General features: G+C 56.5%; 2 non-coding genes across 2 annotated transcripts; both read left to right on the forward strand.

Annotated features, from left to right (window-relative positions):
* Positions 1-7,159: 7,159 nt before the first annotated feature.
* Positions 7,160-8,998, forward strand: LOC145654085 (18S ribosomal RNA). Its single transcript, XR_014120316.1, has one exon. It is a non-coding gene; the product is annotated as an 18S ribosomal RNA (ribosomal RNA).
* Positions 8,999-9,880: 882 nt separating this feature from the next.
* On the forward strand, positions 9,881-10,034 carry LOC145654090 (5.8S ribosomal RNA). Its single transcript, XR_014120321.1, has one exon. It is a non-coding gene; the product is annotated as a 5.8S ribosomal RNA (ribosomal RNA).
* The last annotated feature ends 630 nt before the right edge of the window (positions 10,035-10,664 follow it).

Genomic DNA, 10,664 nt, shown 5'->3' on the forward strand with positions numbered 1-10,664 from the left:
AGTAGTAGTAGTAGTAGTATGATTTAAAGGTACAAAGTGAATGAAGTGTGCCCAGGCCCAGAGCTACTTTGCTGGGCATGACTGTGTTTGACCTCTTGGGCCTGGAAGTCTATTTCTAGGCTTATATAAAGGGTCAAACTTCTTGAAGTGTGCCCAGGCCCAGAGCTACTTTGCTGGGCATGACTGTGTTTGACCTCTTGGGTCTGGAAGTCTGGTGGTAGTAGTAGTAGTATGATTTAAAGGCACAAAGTGATTGAAGTGTGCCCAGGCCCAGAGCTACTTTGCTGGGCATGAATGTGTTTGAACTCTTGGGCCTGGAAGTCTGGTAGTAGTAGTATGATTTAAAGGCACAAAGTGATTGAAGTGTGCCCAGGCCCAGAGCTACTTTGCTGGGCATGACTGTGTTTGACCTCTTGGGCCTGGAAGTCTGGTGGTAGTAGTAGTATGATTTAAAGGCACAAAGTGATTGAAGTGTGCCCAGGCCCAGAGCTACTTTGCTGGGCATGAATGTGTTTGAACTCTTGGGCCTGGAAGTCTGGTAGTAGTAGTAGTAGTAGTAGTAGTAGTAGTAGTAGTAGTAGTAGTATGATTTAAAGGTACAAAGTGAATGAAGTGTGCCCAGGCCCAGAGCTACTTTGCTGGGCATGACTGTGTTTGACCTCTTGGCTCTGGAAGTCTATTTCTAGGCTTATATAAAGGGTCAAACTTCTTGAAGTGTGCCCAGGCCCAGAGCTACTTTGCTGGGCATGACTGTGTTTGACCTCTGGGGCCTGGAAGTCTGGTAGTAGTAGTATGATTTAAAGGCACAAAGTGATTGAAGTGTGCCCAGGCCCAGAGCTACTTTGCTGGGCATGACTGTGTTTGACCTCTTGGGCCTGGAAGTCTGGTAGTAGTAGTAGTAGTAGTAGTAGTAGTAGTAGTAGTAGTATGATTTAAAGGTACAAAGTGAATGAAGTGTGCCCAGGCCCAGAGCTACTTTGCTGGGCATGACTGTGTTTGACGTCTTGGGCCTGGAAGTCTGGTAGTAGTAGTATGATTTAAAGGTACAAAGTGAATGAAGTGTGCCCAGGCCCAGAGCTACTTTGCTGGGCATGACTGTGTTTGACCTCTTGGCTCTGGAAGTCTATTTCTAGGCTTATATAAAGGGTCAAACTTCTTGAAGTGTGCCCAGGCCCAGAGCTACTTTGCTGGGCATGACTGTGTTTGACCTCTGGGGCCTGGAAGTCTGGTAGTAGTAGTATGATTTAAAGGCACAAAGTGATTGAAGTGTGCCCAGGCCCAGAGCTACTTTGCTGGGCATGAATGTGTTTGAACTCTTGGGCCTGGAAGTCTATTTCTAGGCTTATATAAAGGGTCAAACTTCTTGAAGTGTGCCCAGGCCCAGAGCTACTTTGCTGGGCATGACTGTGTTTGACCTCTTGGGCCTGGAAGTCTGGTAGTAGTAGTAGTAGTAGTAGTAGTAGTAGTAGTAGTAGTAGTAGTATGATTTAAAGGTACAAAGTGAATGAAGTGTGCCCAGGCCCACAGCTACTTTGCTGGGCATGACTGTGTTTGACCTCTTGGGCCTGAAAGTCTATTTCTAGGCTTATATAAAGGGTCAAACTTCTTGAAGTGTGCCCAGGCCCAGAGCTACTTTGCTGGGCATGACTGTGTTTGACCTCTGGGGCCTGGAAGTCTGGTAGTAGTAGTATGATTTAAAGACACAAAGTGATTGAAGTGTGCCCAGGCCCAGAGCTACTTTGCTGGGCATGAATGTGTTTGAACTCTTGGGCCTGGAAGTCTGGTAGTAGTAGTATGATTTAAAGGTACAAAGTGAATGAAGTGTGCCCAGGCCCAGAGCTACTTTGCTGTGCATGACTGTGTTTGACCTCTTGGCTCTGGAAGTCTATTTCTAGGCTTATATAAAGGGTCAAACTTCTTGAAGTGTGCCCAGGCCCAGAGCTACTTTGCTGGGCATGACTGTGTTTGACCTCTGGGGCCTGGAAGTCTGGTAGTAGTAGTATGATTTAAAGGCACAAAGTGATTGAAGTGTGCCCAGGCCCAGAGCTACTTTGCTGGGCATGATTCTGTGACCTCTTGGGTCTGGAAATGTGGTACTTTGAAGGATTAAAAGAGTGAAACGGTCTGAAGTGTGCGCAGGTGTAAAGCAACCTTGCTAGGCATGAAGGTGTGACCTCCAGGGCCTGGAAGTCTGGTGGTAGTAGTAGTATGATTTAAAGGCACAAAGTGATTGAAGTGTGCCCAGGCCCAGAGCTACTTTGCTGGGCATGACTGTGTTTGACCTCTTGGGCCTGGAAGTCTGGTGGTAGTAGTAGTATGATTTAAAGGCACAAAGTGAATGAAGTGTGCCCAGGCCCAGAGCTACTTTGCTGGGCATGACTGTGTTTGACCTCTTGGGCCTGGAAGTCTGGTAGTAGTAGTAGTAGTAGTAGTAGTAGTAGTAGTAGTAGTATGATTTAAAGGTACAAAGTGAATGAAGTGTGCCCAGGCCCAGAGCTACTTTGCTGGGCATGACTGTGTTTGACCTCTTGGCTCTGGAAGTCTATTTCTAGGCTTATATAAAGGGTCAAACTTCTTGAAGTGTGCCCAGGCCCAGAGCTACTTTGCTGTGTATGACTGTGTGACCTCTTGGCCCTGGAATTCTGGTGGTAGTAGTAGTATGATTTAAAGGCACAAAGTGATTGAAGTGTGCCCAGGCCCAGAGCTACTTTGCTGGGCATGACTGTGTTTGACCTCTTGGGCCTGGAAGTCTGGTAGTAGTAGTATGATTTAAAGGCACAAAGTGATTGAAGTGTGCCCAGGCCCAGAGCTACTTTGCTGGGCATGAATGTGTTTGAACTCTTGGGCCTGGAAGTCTATTTCTAGGCTTATATAAAGGGACAAACTTCTTGAAGTGTGCCCAGGCCCAGAGCTACTTTGCTGTGTATGACTGTGTGACCTCTTGGCCCTGGAATTCTGGTGGTAGTAGTAGTAGTAGTAGTATGATTTAAAGGTACAAAGTGAATGAAGTGTGCCCAGGCCCAGAGCCAGGCCTGGGCAGCAGGGGGCGCTCCTGGCCATGCCCAGCGAGTTTCGTGCGAATCGGACCTGGTCCGGAAGAGATACGAAGGGAAAACTCATTACTCGTCGGGGTGGCACATCCAGGCTCTCGACCCTCCCAAAGCGTCCGACCAGGGTGCACCCTGCCGGGCATGGTTAGCCGCCAGCCCCCTTCCTGGAGGTCTGGTTGGCACGGGGTTTTGATTTATCGGTTTCATATCTCTGGGCTCCTTGGGAGCAGAAAGTCGGTTGAGGGCCCTTTGGAAAGAGCCGGGGCTGCCGTTTAACGCTGTCCAAGCGGCAGGCGAAGCGCACCCACCGTTTTTACGCTATGATTTTTTAAAACCGCCGGGGCGGCAAACACAGGGCCGGTCGGGTTTGAAGACGAATATCTCTTCGGCCCTTGGGAGGAGAGAAGCAGCGCGGGTCACCTTTGAACGCGCTCGCTGCCAGGAACGTCTGGCGTAAAAGTTTCGTGGGAATCGGACGTTCCTAGGCTGAGAAGCGAGCGCCCGCCCTCGGGCGGTCGGGGGCCCCTTTCTCATTCCCCGTCTGGGCTAAAAATACGAGGTCGGACCCGATGGACTCGGGAGACTGGAGAGTACCAGGGAGACCCTGGAAGCAGGCGACCCGACCCACGCTTCGCTGTCTCCTCGGCCCTCGGGAGTAGAAGCGCGGGGACGGTGGCGTGGGCAGCAGGGGGCGCTCCTGGCCATGCCCAGCGAGTTTCGTGCGAATCGGACCTGGTCCGGAAGAGATACGAAGGGAAAACTCATTACTCGTCGGGGTGGCACATCCAGGCTCTCGACCCTCCCAAAGCGTCCGACCAGGGTGCACCCTGCCGGGCATGGTTAGCCGCCAGCCCCCTTCCTGGAGGTCTGGTTGGCACGGGGTTTTGATTTTTCGGTTTCATATCTCTGGGCTCCTTGGGAGCAGAAAGTCGGTTGAGGGCCCTTTGGAAAGAGCCGGGGCTGCCGTTTAACGCTGTCCAAGCGGCAGGCGAAGCGCACCCACCGTTTTTACGCTATGATTTTTTAAAACCGCCGGGGCGGCAAACACAGGGCCGGTCGGGTTTGAAGACGAATATCTCTTCGGCCCTTGGGAGGAGAGAAGCAGCGCGGGTCACCTTTGAACGCGCTCGCTGCCAGGAACGTCTGGCGTAAAAGTTTCGTGGGAATCGGACGTTCCTAGGCTGAGAAGCGAGCGCCCGCCCTCGGGCGGTCGGGGGCCCCTTTCTCATTCCCCGTCTGGGCTAAAAATACGAGGTCGGACCCGATGGACTCGGGAGACTGGAGAGTACCAGGGAGACCCTGGAAGCAGGCGACCCGACCCACGCTTCGCTGTCTCCTCGGCCCTCGGGAGTAGAAGCGCGGGGACGGTGGCGTGGGCAGCAGGGGGCGCTCCTGGCCATGCCCAGCGAGTTTCGTGCGAATCGGACCTGGTCCGGAAGAGATACGAAGGGAAAACTCATTACTCGTCGGGGTGGCACATCCAGGCTCTCGACCCTCCCAAAGCGTCCGACCAGGGTGCACCCTGCCGGGCATGGTTAGCCGCCAGCCCCCTTCCTGGAGGTCTGGTTGGCACGGGGTTTTGATTTATCGGTTTCATATCTCTGGGCTCCTTGGGAGCAGAAAGTCGGTTGAGGGCCCTTTGGAAAGAGCCGGGGCTGCCGTTTAACGCTGTCCAAGCGGCAGGCGAAGCGCACCCACCGTTTTTACGCTATGATTTTTTAAAACCGCCGGGGCGGCAAACACAGGGCCGGTCGGGTTTGAAGACGAATATCTCTTCGGCCCTTGGGAGGAGAGAAGCAGCGCGGGTCACCTTTGAACGCGCTCGCTGCCAGGAACGTCTGGCGTAAAAGTTTCGTGGGAATCGGACGTTCCTAGGCTGAGAAGCGAGCGCCCGCCCTCGGGCGGTCGGGGGCCCCTTTCTCATTCCCCGTCTGGGCTAAAAATACGAGGTCGGACCCGATGGACTCGGGAGACTGGAGAGTACCAGGGAGACCCTGGAAGCAGGCGACCCGACCCACGCTTCGCTGTCTCCTCGGCCCTCGGGAGTAGAAGCGCGGGGACGGTGGCGTGGGCAGCAGGGGGCGCTCCTGGCCATGCCCAGCGAGTTTCGTGCGAATCGGACCTGGTCCGGAAGAGATACGAAGGGAAAACTCATTACTCGTCGGGGTGGCACATCCAGGCTCTCGACCCTCCCAAAGTGTCCGACCAGGGTGCACCCTGCCGGGCTAAGAGAACAGCCAGGTGAACCCTGGAGGTTCCGAACTCCAGACCCCTGGACCCGACGGCTCAGTCCGCCTCAGGTGCACTACAGAGGTCCTCGGGCTGTCCCTGAGTGCATTAAAACGGAAATCAGAATTACTCCCCCGGGTGGCACTTCCAGGCTCTCGACCCTCCCAAAGTGTCCGACCAGGGTGCACCCTGCTGGGCATGGTTAGCCGCCAGCCCCCTTCCTGGAGGTCTGGTTGGCACGGGGTTTTGCAAATAGGTCCCGTCGGGTATATGGGAGAGCAAAGAGAATCAATGGGGTCCAAGCACTAAATTCATCCAGTGGCGTTCTCTGGAAGCCCAAGGGGAGTCCGAGGGGTGTTCGGCCGGCAAGGGGAGCTCTCCCTCGGACACATGATCAAACGCCTGTCCCCTACCGGAAAGTGGTGTGCTCTGGATGCCCCCCCCCCCCCCCATCCCCCGAGGGGGGTGCTTATCCCGCGAGGGGAGCCCTCCTCGGGTTAAGTGAACCATCATGCCGATTCCCCTATGGAAGTGGGCACATCCAGGCACACAGTCTGCTTTGCTCTCCCCGACCCGAGTGCGTCTGTTGGGCTGAGTGTACGCCCAGGCAACTGGATCCAATGGCTCAGTCCGCCGCAGCGTGCTTCGACGATGGGTCGTACAGCCATGCCACCAGGGTGGGCGTGTTTGTAAATGTACCAGTGGATTCTCGTCGGCCTGCCACATCCATGGTATCGACCCACCAGGCCTGTCCGACCAGGGGTTGACCCTGGACGGGCACGGTCTGTGGTTTGGCCCTTGTCCTAGATGAAATCGGGCACGGGGTTTTCTGGCCAGGTACCATCGGGTTACTGGGAGAGCGGCTTCGGTCTCCAGGTGAGACCAATGGTGAAGCAGCACGAGGCAATGGAGAGCATGCAAAGCGATGGGGAAGCCATGCACGGCAATGGCCACGAAAAAAAAAAAAAAATCACCACGGAAGGAACGTGAAGAACAAGGAGGAGTGTAGTGACACTGCCCAAAGCTGCCCGGTGTTGCAGGGGTCTATTGGTGTGTTGCTTCCTTGTTTGGTAGAGTGGAGTACCAGACCCGCCAGGGGTAGGCAAACCATTCCCCCTACGGTAAGTGAGGAGCCAGCCATTTGACGAGCGGGTGTCCACGTGTACGGGTGCGAGCGCTATCCCCCCACACGGGGTTAGGCCACGGCCTTAGGTGGACGTCTGCCGACCAGCCCCGGCTGATCCAGAACTTCTGATGTGGAGAGCGGTTTTGACAGATCCTCCCTGGTTCTAGCGGGTCAAGCCTCTGATGGGGGGTGGGGGTTATTTGTAACCCATCCCAGAACTCTCTGGGGGAGACTCAGACGGCCAGTCTGTCTACTCAGTTGTCCTATACTGGTGTCTGTGGTTTGGGAGGAAGGGAGTGCCCTGCTTTGTTGGCCTCCTCTTCAAACCTACCTGGGCCCACGAATCACTCTTCTTGGTTACATCACGAAACGTAGGTTGAGCGAGGCTAGGGGGGAGGGAATTCGACGAGGTCTTTCCCTTGTCCCCCCACCAGCGGCCCACGAAAATCAAAACGGCGTGAAGAGAGGGAACGCCGAAAGCACCTGGAGTCGGCCGTCCGCACCTCCGGAGGAGGTGGACGGGGTACGGTGCGGGCATGACCGGATGGGACAGCTTTGCATCAAGGTGAGAGGTCGGCGTCCGAAGGCCAGAGGGCGGTGCGCGAGCACGTTTACACTGGCCGCGGAAGCTGTCCTGGGTAGCCCTGTATGGCGTCTGGACCTGACGGCGCACGCACTTACAACCCGCTGCTTCCTAGCCCCCGGAAGGGGAGGCGGATGTCACTCGTGGTTCATCCCAGACCACGGTGCAAACTACCTGGTTGATCCTGCCAGTAACATATGCTTGTCTCAAAGATTAAGCCATGCAGGTCTAAGTGCACACGGCCGGTACAGTGAAACTGCGAATGGCTCATTAAATCAGTTATGGTTCCTTTGATCGCTCCACACGTTACTCGGATAACTGTGGTAATTCTAGAGCTAATACATGCAAACGAGCGCTGACCCTTCGGGGGATGCGTGCATTTATCAGACCCAAAACCCATCCGGGGGGCTCGGGCCCCCCGGCCGCTTTGGTGACTCTAGATAACCTCGGGCCGATCGCGCGCCCTCCGCGGCGGCGACGTCTCATTCGAATGTCTGCCCTATCAACTTTCGATGGTACCATAGTCGGCTACCATGGTGACCACGGGTAACGGGGAATCAGGGTTCGATTCCGGAGAGGGAGCCTGAGAAACGGCTACCACATCCAAGGAAGGCAGCAGGCGCGCAAATTACCCATTCCCGACACGGGGAGGTAGTGACGAAAAATAACGATACAGGTCTCTTTCGAGGCCCTGTAATCGGAATGAGCGTATCCTAAACCCATGGGTGAGGACCCATTGGAGGGCAAGTCTGGTGCCAGCAGCCGCGGTAATTCCAGCTCCAATAGCGTATATTAAAGTTGCTGCAGTTAAAAAGCTCGTAGTTGGATGTCGGGAGTGGGCTGGCGGTCCGCCGCGAGGCGTGCCACCGCCTGTCTCAGACCCTGTCTCCCGGTGCCCCCCGGATGCCCTTGGCTGGGTGTCCGGACGGGGCTCGGAGCGTTTACTTTGAAAAAATTAGAGTGTTCAAAGCGGGCCCGCTTCTCGCCTGAATACCTGAGCTAGGAATAATGGAATAGGACTCCGGTTCTATTTTGTGGGTTTCCTGAACCAGGGCCATGATTAAGAGGGACGGCCGGGGGCATTCGTATTGCGCCGCTAGAGGTGAAATTCTTGGACCGGCGCAAGACGGACGAAAGCGAAAGCATTTGCCAAGAATGTTTTCATTAATCAAGAACGAAAGTCGGAGGTTCGAAGACGATCAGATACCGTCGTAGTTCCGACCGTAAACTATGCCGACCCGCGATCCGGCGGCGTTATTCCCATGACCCGCCGGGCAGCGTGAGGGAAACCACGAGTCTGTGGGTTCCGGGGGGAGTATGGTTGCAAAGCTGAAACTTAAAGGAATTGACGGAAGGGCACCACCAGGAGTGGAGCCTGCGGCTTAATTTGACTCAACACGGGAAACCTCACCCGGCCCGGACACGGAAAGGATTGACAGATTGATAGCTCTTTCTCGATTCTGTGGGTGGTGGTGCATGGCCGTTCTTAGTTGGTGGAGCGATTTGTCTGGTTAATTCCGATAACGAACGAGACTCCGGCATGCTAAATAGTTACGCGGCCCTCCGCGGTCGGCGTCAAACTTCTTAGAGGGACAAGTGGCGTTCAGCCACGCGAGATGGAGCAATAACAGGTCTGTGATGCCCTTAGATGTCCGGGGCTGCACGCGCGCCACAATGGTTGGATCAGCGTGTGCCTACCCTACACCGAGAGGTGCGGGTAATCCGCTGAACCCCATTCGTGATGGGGACTGGGGATTGCAATTATTCCCCATGAACGAGGAATTCCCAGTAAGCGCGGGTCATAAGCTCGCGTTGATTAAGTCCCTGCCCTTTGTACACACCGCCCGTCGCTACTACCGATCGGATGGTTTAGTGAGGTCCTCGGATCGGCCCCGCCGGGGCTCCTCGCGGGCCTTGGCGGAGCGCCGAGAAGTCGATCAAACTTGACTATCTAGAGGAAGTAAAAGTCGTAACAAGGTTTTCGTAGGTGAACCTGCGAAAGGATCATTAACGGGTAACGCTGTCCGGCGTGCCTCCTCTCCCGACCCCCTCGACTTCGCCGTCCCCCCGCGTCGGGGCCCAGGGTCGAAAGGGTCTTCGGGGTTGCTGTTACACGTGGTCGCTTGCAGGTCAGGCTGGACAGAAGGCATAAAGGAGGAGCCTAGTCCCTCCCACCCCTTCCTCGTCCTCCGCCTCTTCCTCCGCGTCGTCCTTCAGCACCCCCCCCCCGCAGGCCCCGGTATTCTCTGGGTTCCAGCGCGAGAGACGCGTCGTTCAAAAAACTCGGCGTCCCCGCTCGTCGGGCGAAGGCCGGTTTCCCCTCACCTTGCCGGCAGGAGAAGCGCCTGCGAGTCGAGCGGGTCGTACGGGTCCGTCCCGCGCCCTCCCTCTCGCTCGCACGGCCGCTGCCTCCGTCCACCGCGAGGGGTTTTCCTATTTTGTTGTCCTTGTCATTCATCCCCGTCCCCTTGCTCGCTGACGAGCGGACTTTCCGGGGGGGGTTGCGAGCGCTGCTCCTCGTGGGGCAGGCCATGGCCCTTCCTGTGTTCGTCCGCCCACCGGCGTCCTGGGGCGTGGTGGTGGTGGGTGGCGCAGCCGGTTCCCCTGCTTCTCTCTCTCAGAAAGGAGTCTCAGGGGGACCCCCGGCAGGTACCTAGGGCTTGGCCCACGCTACGTGAGTTCCACCCCTTTCGAGGGGTCGGACGGGGCGGGCGCGGAGGGCCGCGGTTCAAAGACTGACTCGTCTGCCACGTGGGGCGTGTGGGCAAAGCGCAACCCCGCGCCCGTTTCAACACTCGCAGACGGGGGCGCCTGACCGGTTGGTGAAACCTTTTAAACCTGTCTTTGTAGTCGTGGTGAAAGACCTAAACTGAGCCTGAAATAAAAGAGTACAACTCTTAGCGGTGGATCACTTGGCTCGTGCGTCGATGAAGAACGCAGCCAGCTGCGAGAACTAATGTGAATTGCAGGACACATTGATCATCGACATTTCGAACGCACATTGCGGCCCCGGGTCCATCCCGGGGCTACGCCTGTCTGAGGGTCGCTATTCCTATCTGTCGGACCTGCCTTCTCAGGCGGGACCGCGGTTGGAGGTTCGTAGGTGGGGGGGTGCCCCCTGGCCTCCGTCTTCCTAAAAGCAGACGGTTCCCGGTCGCTGTCTCGGTGAGATCCGGTCGGTGGGTTCGCTGCGGTTGAGTGCCCGTTCTCCGTGCACAAGCTTCTCCTCCCCCGCTTCGGTTCGTTTCGGTTCGTTTCGGCTCCGCTCCTGGCCTGGCCAGGAACGTGGTCCCCTGCGCCCGAGAAAGAAGCGAGCGTGGCTGCCGGTGGGTTCTCTCCGCTTTGGCTGCCCACGTTTTCGCTTCTTTTCTCACCCCCTGCGCAGGCGGATCACGGAAAGGTGTCTGTTCTGTTCCGTTACGTGCGCGAGCGGAGGGAGGTTGTTGTTACATGCGTTCCCCCCCCCCCTCCCCCGGTGGGGGGGGTGGGGGGGGTCGGGGTTCGGGTGGCTCTGCCTCTGGCGTTTTCCTTACGGGCCGACCTGTCCGTGGCACGTCCGTGACGTCCCGACCTGTGTCCTCGTTAGCCCGGGTGAAAAGGGACTCGTCCCCTAACCCGGCGGTGTTCACGCTTCTGGGCAACCCTCCAGAGCGAACTCGGGAGCGACCTCAGATCA

The sequence above is a fragment of the Electrophorus electricus genome, unplaced genomic scaffold, assembly GCF_041902795.1.
Source record: "Electrophorus electricus isolate QZ-2024a unplaced genomic scaffold, ASM4190279v1 Scaffold121, whole genome shotgun sequence".
Lineage (NCBI taxonomy): Eukaryota > Metazoa > Chordata > Actinopteri > Gymnotiformes > Gymnotidae > Electrophorus > Electrophorus electricus.